General features: G+C 37.1%; 1 pseudogene; it reads right to left on the minus strand.

Annotated features, from left to right (window-relative positions):
• Window positions 1-555: 555 nt before the first annotated feature.
• Window positions 556-12,310, minus strand: LOC128576582 (ubiquitin-like modifier-activating enzyme 6; annotated as a pseudogene).
• Between the last annotated feature and the right edge of the window lie 252 nt (window positions 12,311-12,562).

A 12,562-nucleotide genomic window follows, 5' to 3' on the forward strand; every position in this document is an offset into this window, starting at 1 on the left:
ACATCTGTGCGGGGGAACTGGCTGCCCCCACCTCACCCACCATGGCCTGGGCGTGCTCACAGAAACTTGCACAAGTGTGTTAGTTCTCCACAGCTCTGGCCAAATACAGCTGTCCACCACCACACTGCGCACTCTGAACCACCGCTGCATACCAATATTCCATACTGATCCAGCCCTCTCATTCTGCCCTTTTGCTCTACGAGGGCTCAGCTAAATGTTCTTCCTGTCTGCCACCTTGCTCTGTCCCCTTACTTTCAATTTCTTGATCCTTATATCCTCTGGTTGTAAATGTTTTCCTTCTTTGAACACAAATCTGTTTTAAGTATTAAAAATGGCATTCCAGTTTAAAGTTGCATGTGCTCACAGCTGCAAGTGAACCGTTAGACAAGTGCTTACTAAACTTCCAAATGTGCAGTTTCACACTGATGTTTTTCTTAAATTAAGGCTTCATCAAAGAGAAATCTGGAGTATGATGAGTTGTATTTTTTTAGCTTCTGAATTAAGTGTTCTCTTCCCCAAATCAAGTGGTCCTGGAATGACCTAGGACAAGCTGCACTAATCAGGGGCAGGGCTGAAGTAATACCTCACTGGGAGTCCAAGCAGCTCTTCATCTCCATCACAGTCCGTGGCAAATTACACAGTGAGATCCACGTATTTCCTTTCGGTGGGAGGTTTCAGAAGTTTATGCATTGTCAGCTTTACTCTTTTTGCAGACCAGACATTACTGGAACATAATAAAGCATTTTGATTCCCTGCACCACCATCGTTGGTTCAATTCTATACTTCCCTTTGACTGCATTTACAAAATCCAAGAGCATGAAATCTTCTTTTCCATGTACAGTCCATCTATCGCACATTGTAAACGATATTCCATTTCTGATTTTAGTCTTTCTTACTTCAGATATCTCTGTAAACGCTGTAATTGGAATGCCTAAATTAAGGAAACAATTTTTGTAGGCTTCAAATAGATAGCCATTAATTACTTTGATCATCCCCAAGGCAACCAGGCCAGAAACTGCAACAGTGAATGTTGCTATCACACATACAATTTTGCCAGCTATTCACTTTATTTTGAAGCGGTCAGCTGGTTCAATGTTATACGTTTTGGCATGAAGATTTGCTGCAGCACTGATGAAATCTGTGTTCATTACAATCAACATCTTTTTCAAATGAAAGCACTGCCATCTGATGGTCACTTTGAGTAGCTTCATTAGAGAAAATAGCCTTTTTCTAGCCTCTCATCTTCACTCTTAACAGGAACATGGTCTTGTTTCCTTGCACTTTCATCAGTTTGAACAAGCTCGTTGAATGGTTTGTATTCCTGAATCTTTACTTCTGAAATAATATTCAAGAAAGCATCTTCTAATAAGTCTTCTTCTGAAAATGGAATGCAATAAACTGTAGCATACAGTTTTCCAGCATTCCGAAGGAACCTGAGTGCAAAGGTTCATGTAAACCAAATTTTGTTGAAGATGGGGGCCTCTACAGTGATTGGCAAAACAAACTGCCATCTTTTCACTCTATGTCTAAAGATAAACACTAAAGAAGCTGAAGAGCCTTATGGTTAAAATATTATTTCAACCTTTAGTCTTGGTAATTCTATGCATTGGGATCAATTTCTAGGTCTTCTGGTAAGTAATTTAATAACTTAAAAACAGCCTTCTAAATTATGTCCACTTTGTATCTTTTGCAGGACTCCCCTTCTTTTTAGTTCTGCAGATGAGTAGGTTTGCCAAAACTTGTTAAAATGAAGGCTTGTGGGAAAAGGAACTTTCAAACTTATCTGCTAGTCCACAGTATGGTATGCTGAACGGTGGCTGGGAAAGACTTCAAAGTACAAAATGGTATTTCCTCTTCTGGGAGATCCAGACGACTATAATAAGATTTTGTCAAGTGAGGTACAATAACTTCAGTGTTAGTGCCTATTGTTCCAGAATCTAAGAGAGGCCTTAGATTTGTTAAGCAACGGCTGTCTGCATATCTCCTGGCTTCTATATTGTCTAGTGCTGTGATAATTATATCTTGTTTGGTATAGAACTCATCACTGTAAATGGCCTCACTTGCCAGACAGACTCTGTTCAGATGTGCATCTATTTTTATTTGAAAACGTATTTTCTGAGTTGCATCAGCAGTGGTATAACTCTTAGGTTTCTGTGTGTGATGAGGGTGGAACAGGAACTGTCTGTTTAACTTGGACTGTTCTTTTTTCCTTTTCTTGAGACAGAGTCTTACTATGTTGCACTAAGTAGAGTGCTGTGGCTTCACAGCTTACAGCAATTTCAAACTCCTGTGCTCAAGCAATTTTCTTGACTCCACCTCCCAGGTAGCTGGGACTACAGACACCCACCACAACCTCCACCTCTGGCTATTTTTAGAGATGGGGTCTGGCTCTTGCTCAGGCTGGTCTCCAACTCCTGAGCTCAAGAAATTCACCCATCTTGGCCTCCCAAAATGCTAAACATGGATTTTTCTATCAAGTCATGGTCTAAAACTATAACCATCTCCTTCTCTTTGCTTGTGCCAACATGAAGTAAAGCGAAACTTTTTAACATTTCACAGTATATACCTCCACACCCTACTAAGAAGATGTTTAGAACAAGTCTAAGGCTTCTCTTAGATTCTGGAACAATGGGCACTAAGAGACACACTGAAGTTATTGTACCTCACTTGAAAAATATTATAATAGTCATTGGGATCTCCCAGAAGTTTTTCTGATGCAGGCTCACAGGGCATCATACAGATCTCCTCCTGGGAGAAATTCTTGGCACTCAGGTTTGCCTAGGGATTAGACAATATCTGCTGCTTCAAGATATCACCATTGGTACAAAGGAGAAAACTTTCCCATCATACCTTTCAGTACTTCTTGGCTGTAAGCACCTCCTACTGCTGCGGCCAGCAGGGCAAAGAAGCCTTAGGCAGCCCAGGGGAGCCAGCCCACAATGTCAGCCTTGACTCCAGTTTCTCTTCCAAGGTTTCACTTACAGATGTTGCCAGTTTGAATAGTTCTGAAACTTGCTGGCATCTGATATTTGGCTTATGGCTATAATTCTCCTGAAGCTGGTCCAAGGTAATCAAAGCTGGGTGAATCTGTAAAGGTGCCTCAGGTTTGCTGAAATCTGCAATAAGGCACTTTGGATGTTTTATTTGCCTTTCCAGTGGTTCAAAGCAAAATGCCTTAGGAGTCTAACGTGGACAGCTGTTCCAACATGTAAATATGGTTCCATTCTGGAGTTTCATCAATGCTAAAAGAACATAGTGATACCACAGTTACTTGTTGGGTAGATCCATTTAAACCTGTCATTCCACTAATTTCTCAAAATGTTATGAGTTTTCCTCTCTCAAATTGTGAGGATGATTTTCAAGGTAAGTGACAATGCCAGGATTACTTTGCATTATGTTTACAATGAAAATTTATTTTGGCTCTTCTGTTATATCTAAAACTTCAAAATCATCACCAAAATCACAAAACAATCATGACCAAATCCCATATATACCTGCACTGATGAACTTAACTGGATGACATTGAGAACACAAAAAGTTGTTGACCTTCTTCTGCGATGCATTTTGACCTCAATCAATACGACACAGTGGTATTTATCTAGGGAGAGATCTGTGGCCTCATTGTAAGAAAAGGGAAATGATGTGACATGAACATATGGATTTACTTCTGCAATATATTGGAATAGAGTGTCAACCTCGTACAGTGATACACTGTGAAGTGTTAAAAAATTTTTGCTTTACTTGGTGATGGCACAAGCAAAGAGAAGGGGATGGTTATAGTTACAGACCCTGACTTGATAGAAAAATCCAAGTTAAGCCCTTTGGGAGGCCAAGATGGGTGGATTGCTCCAGCTCAGGAGTTGGAGACAAGCCTGAGCAAGAGTGAGACCCCACGTCTAAAAACATCATCTTATTAACAACATCATCTTCACGAAGAAAGAATTTGGTTCCTAAAACCCATGCTTGCATTCTTCTCTATTATGAATTGTAAGTACCTTAAATCCTTCAAGAAAAAGATTCTTTGCAATTTTCCAAATCAAGACTGCTCATACCAGTTGAGAAAACGTGAAACTTGGCCATCTTCTGCATTGCTGTGTTTCCAAGAACATACCTCTGTCAACTGTATAATGCATCATCAATCTCCACTGATTCTCCTGACATGATGGGCAGACTTTTATTTGTACTGCCCATTCCCCAGGAAGAGCAGGGGGAGAACAGCATGGATCCCACCATCAACTGTCACCAGAAAGAACAAAATTGTTGAGCAAAGTCATCAAATACAGAAGTTAATGTCAATGTAACAATTAAGAATTGAATGAGATTAAATTAAAAATAAAAGACAGTATAAAATTTGAAGACGCAATAGAAAAGACAAGCTACTTTCCCTTAATTCCATATCTATCAAAACAAGAAACAAGAAGTCAACACATTTTAACCAAATGTGTTGAATTCCAAATGTAATTGTTTGTCTCAATAAAAAAAAAAAATGATAATTTAACAGAACTATCATACATTTCATTCTTTCTCTTGTCTGGGCAACATTTTAGATTGGAGGAGAAAGACTTCAGTTCTGTCAAGGCCAGGGCAGTGCTTGATTCTTCTCCTTTAACTCCATCGTCTACCACAGCATCTTTGCCAGAGTGTTCAATAAATGCTCTGAGTGAAGAAAAAAAACAGTGTTTGTGTGTATCTTTATGTATACATATTTATAAATATATAAAATATTATATATATTATGTATACAATAGATAGATATATACATGTATCTTTAAGCACCTAATTTTTCTCCTTATAGCTACTACCTGATCAGAACTAAAGTTTTGTGGCTAGAATACAGTATATACAAACCAACATGTATTTAAGTTAACCCTACAAAGAAACACCCATAGGTAGTTTAAAATTGCTTGGAAAAGGCACAGGCTCAATTATATTGGTGGTGGCAGATGAATTTTAATAAGCTTAATACTTATATTTGAAGGGAAGAGAATCCATACCATATACCAGGCACTCAACACATGAAGATAGAGTTGTGTTAGCCTTGGTGTCTTATGTTCCATGATCGCTCTATTTATCACTCTTCTAGGTAGGATGAAATGCTCAATGTTTTCATGTTTAACTGTCCCTAAAACCAGCAAAAGGAAAAAGAAAACTTTAAGACCACCAGAAAATCTAAAATACAATAAATAAGTACTATAGTAATACTGTTCTAATAACAAGATGACTACTAAGATAATTTTAGGATTTAAAAGGAAATTTTAATTCTAAGGTAAGAATAAAAAGGGATGAATACAAAAGGCAATTGTTAAAAACATGAATCTCGAGTCAGATATAATTGTTCTTTCAACAAGATCTGAACACTTTAAAATTAACTAATAAGTCACAAACCCATATGGCTTTTAAGAGTATTTTATTTAAAAATAATACAATTCAGAATTAACCAAAGCATATTTCTCTTACAGGTTAGTTTATCCAAGTAAAGAATAAACCACAGTGTAATTCCCACAACCAAAGAGTCAGGTTCAATGACAAAGTCCACTACCAGCAATAGATGTGCAGGTAACCAGAAAAAAATTGTAAATACAAATCCCAAACTGCTTCTTATCAACTGAAAAGCCCTTTGTTGATTCTTAAGCATAAAGTAGGGCATTGGCACATAGTCAATGAATATGCTCTACATGACTTGGGATGGAAGTGCCTTCTCAAGTGGTCCTGATGTACATAGTTTTATCATAGTTGGTTTTCTATTTCATTGGTAGCACCTTCTTCATTATAATCCATTCAGACAATTGTTCAGAAAGAACATTCAAATCTGGAACTCAAGATGCACTTTAGCTATTCACCAGAAATAAGCCGGTGCGTTCCTGTAATTTAGTAACAGCTGCAGAAAGCCAGTATAGTCCATGAAAAAAATAAGAATTATATTGGAAGGAGACCATTAAATGCTCTAGATATAAGTTTCATGAATCATTTTATCCATTTTTCTGAAAAATCTTCCTCATAACAATTAAAAAACAGCCATTCCTCTCCTTTTACCTGTATCTTAACAGATATAATGGGAATAATAGGAAATAAAAGCCTACTTACTAGCTTCCTTTAATGTAGTACAAAACGGCAAAATTATTTTTATTCATGATTTGTACTATTGCAGGATAGCAAGCAGGTGTGATGGGAGGGGTGGTGTGAATGAAATGTGGGAACTGAACTACAGATACTCCTCTTTTATGTGGTTCTAGGCATGTGAGAAGGAAAAATACCTACTCAAAAAGCAAAACAACTGAGAAATAAGGAAAGAAGTAGAGGAGCAGAAAGAAGAAAAGCCGAGGGCACTAGAATAATTAATGCTACAGGTCACAGGCCTTTTTTCAATAGGCCTTTTTTCAATCTTTAAAAAAAAAAAAAAAAAAAAAGTATTTCTACCAGCAAATACATTGCACCGTTTTTCCTTTCTCCTGTTTTTTACATGAATATTCTCTACTTATTTAAAGAGGACAAATGCTCAAAAAACTAAAGTAACTCAACACTTCAAGAAGTCTCTGTCATTTAAAGCAAAGGTTTCAAACCCTGATTGGCTGACAAAGTGTTTTTGCCTCCTGGGTTAAAAATGGTGCCGCTCATTGCCACAGGAGGCGCTGGAAGATAGTCTTCCAGTTTTCCGGGGTCAGATGAAATGACCCCAAGCGAGGAAAGATCCTGGACTCGGGAGGTGCATCAGTTCCGGCTCCCTGCGGACTGTGGGGCTCCCCAGGCCAGCTGTACAGGGGAGCAGGGGAGCATGGAGGGAGGGGCCGCTAGAGTGCAGCCGCTGCTACCGCTGGGCCCATCACCGCCCAGCCCTCCTGGAACAGCTGAGGTCCAAGTCAAGTGACGCCAGCTGGAAAAGTGACTTCAAGTACTTCCTTTTTAAAATGTTTCAGCTGTGAATACGTCCTTTCTGTGTGAGCTCATTGCAGTCAACGTAAAATGATAACGTTAGGAGAAGTTAACATTTATATTACTATAAAGCTTTCCCCAACTAGACTACGGGCACCTGACACATAGCCTTTTAATCTCCAAATTTGAGCATGCTGTTTGAAATAATAGGATATAAAAAGATAAATGGTCTCAGTTCATAAAACCCATGACTGATTATTTATGTTCGTATTATAAGTGAATATCAAAGTGTAGTTACCATTTCTTTTGTTTGCCTGTTCTTCGAAAATCTGTAAGAAGCTAAAACAACTTTTAATTTGTAGATGGCTTGTTTGATTTGTCACGCCTCTCAAGGAGGCAGTTTAATTAAGGTACTTCTGATAAATTCAGATTAAGGAAGAAAAAACAAACACAACAGAGGGTATTGATTATTCTTCACCTGAGAGAAAGGCATCATTGACGACAAGCCACAAGATACAAATAAATTTAACAGAATTTATAACTGACCTGGAATCAGGAAAAAAAAAAAAAACTTATTTCTGACTGTTAACAAGACATACTCCCGATCCAAAAATGGATTAATAAATTGTGGTATATGTACACCATGGAATATTATGCAGCCTTAAAGGAAGATGAAGACTTTACCTCTTTCATGTTTACATGGATGGAGCTGGAACATATTCTTCTTAGTAAAGTATCTCAAGAATGGAAGAAAAAGTACCCAATGTACTCAGCCCTACTATGAAACGAATTTAGGGCTTTCACATGAAAGCTATAACCCAGTTACAACCTAAGAGGAAAGGGAGAGGGGTAGAGGAGGGGGGGTTGGTGGGATTACACCTGCGGTGCATCATACAAGGGTATATGTGAAACTTAGTAAATGTGGAATGTAAATGTCTTAGCACAATAACTAAGAAATTGCCAGGAAGGCTATGTTAACCATTGCGATGAAAATACGTCAAACGGTCTATGAAGCTAGTGTATGATGCCCCCATGATCATATCTATGTACACAGCTATGATTTAATAAAAAAGAAAAGACATACTCAATGGATATGGGTACTGATCTTCTAAATACACATTTTATATTTCTTAGTAAACGGGGATTGTGGCTTGCAGGTTCTGGCTGCAGTTTGATGTCTAACTAGGACTGAATTAGAGAATATAGAATTTATAAATTTCTTTTTCACACCTTGGTAAACAAAACTATAGCTTCTGGAGTCTAGCAGCTCGTTAAGTCCTGTCTTTGGCGCAGGATTTTAAAAAACTTAATAGTGTTCACATGAAACCTATCTGAGAGTACTGTTTTTAAATGTGTAGAAAAATACATGAATTACAGAAGAAATCAATTATAATGAAGTAATGATATGATGTAATATTAAAAGTAAATTGATTCTGTAATCAATACTTTCTTAGTGCATTATATAACTCTACAATACACAAACATGTGCAAGGAAGGTTAAAGTAATTTTATATTATTTAATAATGTGTGATTTACATACAAAATGCATGGATTTTAAGTGCATTTTAATTAATTTTGATAAATGTATATTCATGAAAACAACACCCCATAAAGATACAGAGGAGTTCCATCACTCCAGAACCTTCATGTGTGTCCTTTTCCAGTGAATTCATCTCATCTATAGAAAACCATTTACATGATTTCTTTCAGCATGACTTTGCTTTTTCTATTGTAAAACTCTATGTAATTAGAATAATACAGTATTTTAACTTTTGCATATGGCTTTTTTTATTCAGGATAAGGATTAATTCATGTTTTTGCAAGTGAGGAGTGTATTGCTGAGTAGTAGACCCTTGTATGACTACATATAATTTATTTACTCTCTTGTTCAAAGATTTGAGTTACTTTCAGTTTATTTCCAGCCTTATTTCCAGGCTGCCATGAACATTTCTGTACAAGTCATTTTTGGTCACATATGCGTTCTATGTATTGTACATACTGAATAAATGACTAGTAGTTAACCTGCTGGGTAGTTGTATTTTTAACTTTAAAGGAAACTGCAAAAGAGATTTCCAAAGCGGCAGGGCATTTCACAATCCCATCAGTAATGTCTGAAGTTCAATTGTTCCTTTCCTTTGCAAACACTTGATACTGTCAGGAAAAAAAACAGTCATTCTTGTGGTTGTATGGTGGTAACTCTTTGTGGTTTTAATTTGCATTTCCAGGATAATTTAGGATGTTGAGATTTTTCATGTGCTTATTTGCCAATTACACATCCATTTTGGTGAGATGTCTGTTCAGATTTTTGCCTATTTCTTTATTGTGTTATTTGTATTTTATTTATTTATTTATTTTTATTTTTTCAGTTTTGGGCCAGGGCTAGGTTTGAACCCACCACCTCCGGCCTATGGGGGCTGGCGCCCTATGCTTTGAGCCACAGGCGCTGCCCTGTGTTATTTGTATTTTCACGGTTGAATTATAAGAATTTGGCAGATATATTTGTTATAGATATATTCTCATAGTTTCGGCTTGCTTTTTCATTTTTAAAGCCTTTTTACAAACCCATTTTAAAATAAAAATATATAAAATATAAAAATCTATTTTTCCCCTCCTGATTAGTGCTTTTCTACCTGATGTAAGAAATGTTTACATAATCCAAAGTCACAAAGGTATTCACTTGTATTTCCCCTTAGAAGTCTAATATGTGTGGTTTTAATTGTTATATTTTGGCCCATAATCCATCTGAGTGGGTGGTGTAAGACTCAGGCTGAGGTTAATCTTACTTTCATAGAGAAATCAAATTGTTTTAGCACAGACAATAAGCTAAAAACAAAACAGACAATGAGAAAAAGGTAGTCACCCTTTCTCACCATGTTAACGTGGCAACATAGTGAACACCAATCAACTGTGTAAGTGTGTTGTATTTACAGACTCTCTGGTCTGCTCTTTTTTGCTATGTGTCATTTGTTATGCCAGTGCCACACAGTCTTGATTACTACAAAGCTATAATTTTACATTTGTCTTTACATTCTATGTACCTTTTATTTATTTTCCATTATTATACTAGGACCTTCGGCATTAAATAAAAGTACTGATGGTAGACATTCTCACTTTGTTCCCAATCTTAGGGGAAAACATTCAGCATTTTGCCATTCATTTTGATATAAGTTATAAATAATTTTCAGATACATTTGATCTGATCGATAACATCTTCTATTCCCATGTAAAAATTCCTAGTTTATTGAATATGTGTTTCCTAAATGAGTGTTTATTTTTGCAAAATGCTTTTTCTGCCTCCATCGAGATGATTATATAATTTTTCTGCCTTATCCAATTAATGTGGTAAAATACAGAGATTAATTTTCTAATATTAAATCAGTATTTCATTCCTGAGAAAACCTGTTTTTGCTCATGATGGGGCACTCATTTTATATTTTGCAGGATTCAATTTACTAATATTATGTGGAAGATAATAGTGAATAGATTCTTTGTTCATTAAGTATATAGGTCAGTGGTATTGGCAAAAGGCCTATACATAAACCTTTAAACAGTTCCATTCTGAGAGAATAAGTTTAAAGTCTTTTGTGAGTTAGGGAGGAGAAAACCTGGATAGAATTCCATATGTGGCTGAGGACCTAATAACGCAGATGTGATTCAGAGTCTAGCTTCATGGAGGTAGATCTGCAAGCAGATATATTGTATCTCAGGAATCTCCAAACGACTCCCTAAGATGGATGACTACCTCCAGATGGTTTGTTAAAAGTGAAGCACTCAAACAGCTTGTTCCCCCAGAGCTCTGTTTTATGGTTTTGTTTTGATTATAAAATGTTAGAATAGTTGTAGATAAGGTTAGTGGAACATTTATCGGTTAATCAACAGACTCAGTAGAGCAGGAAATTCAAGCCTAGGTCACGGGATTTGAGTCACAAGATTATTGATTAATAGTGTGTATGTGCAGTACGGTCTATATAAATTGTGGTAAAAATAAAGAACATTGCTACATGCCAAAGAGAGCTTGTAGTCTTTCTTATCCACCATACAATTTCATTGCAGGTATCAGCCTCTGCATAGCTGCATTGCTCTCCATTAACACACCAAATTGGCGTACTCTCGGCAGGATGAGCTTTGCAAGGACACCACGGGGGCCCGCTTCCTCGGAATCACATCCCTGTTTGAACAGCTGACAGCTTAAGGTGAGCCTGGTACTTTCAAACCCAAAGGGTGACTGCCACACTGTAAGTACATGGGACTTTTGGAAAAGGATAAGGAAAAAATGGGTAACTCTCAGTCTTTGCAGGATCAGTATGTGGCTTTAATAAAGACTATGCTAAAGTCTACAGGCACTACTGTTAAAACAAAAACCTTGCAAGGACTGTTTCAGGTAGTAGCTAAACACTGGTACAGGTTTACTCCAGAAAAGTAAAATCAGCTAAATTTGAAGGTGTGGAAAAGTGTAGGTAAGGCACTTAGGCCCACCCACCAGAGGTGTGAGTGCATAAGCTGAGAAATTTGGGTTGCATATCACTTGATAATTGTAGCTTTGGAACCATTACAATCTAGTTCTGATGCAGAATGTTTTGAAAATCTTCCTTCCCCGCCTCCCAAAGAGGGGCAGGAGGAAGAGGAACCTGTGTAGGATGAGCCTACTGAGAGCCCAGAAGTTAAGGAGGAGTCAGAGAAAGACCAAACTGAAAGTGACTCAGATCGTACTATCACTAATTTTTCTGATAGTGAGGATGTGGCTGAAATTAAGGAAATGTTATCCCAATGCCACCAGGTCATTGAGAAATATTATTCTAAACCTCCCTTAAATATAAATATAAATATATGTATATATATATATATATATTTTTTTTTTTTTTCTTCAGAATTTCAAGATGAGCCTTTAACCCCTGCTGCTCCTCCAGGATGTTATCTGGTGTGGGCAAATCCTTTGGATTCTCAGCTTGTTACTAAACTTCATTTCCCTGTTGACCCAGCAACTTTTAATATTGTCTGAGATGCAGAGTCGTCCCTGGCATGACCATGAGCTTCTAATGCTCCAGTGGGCAGTGCTAGAGGACGGCCAGATGTGAGACTGCTCATATTACTATTGAGATAAAAATTTTAACCATCTTAAAAAATGCTGTGCATGCTTATGGTCCTAACTCACCATATGTGATGGGGATTCTAAAATCATGCTGCAGCAATCGTTTCCTCATTCCTGTAGATTGGGACACATTGCCCCAGATGACTTTAAGTCCAGGACAATACATTCAATTTAAATCTTGGTGGATGGAGGAAGCAAAGAAACAGGCTTGCCGTAATAGACTTGCAAATCCCCTGACTTTTATTTGATCAATTAACAGGAGCTGGGAATTTTGAAGGTGTAAATGCTCAAATGCATTTCCTAATGAATTGTTGTTTCAAATCAAGAAAATTGTCTTACTGCATGCAACATCTTGATGAAAAAGGACAGATTAGACAATATTTTTTACTAAAGTATTTTAGGAAAACAATGAGCCTTATACTGATTTTATTGCTTGTTTACAATCATCAATTGAAAGGTCTGTTTCTTGTGAAGATGCTCAAAAAATTTTGTTCCTGCAACTAGCTTTTGCAAACGTAAATGTTGATAGCAAAAACGCCATGGCTGGTCCCAAAATTCAAGATAATGTCACCTTTGAACAATATGTTTGTGCTTGCTGTGAGG

The sequence above is a fragment of the Nycticebus coucang genome, chromosome 24, assembly GCF_027406575.1.
Source record: "Nycticebus coucang isolate mNycCou1 chromosome 24, mNycCou1.pri, whole genome shotgun sequence".
Taxonomy (NCBI): domain Eukaryota; kingdom Metazoa; phylum Chordata; class Mammalia; order Primates; family Lorisidae; genus Nycticebus; species Nycticebus coucang.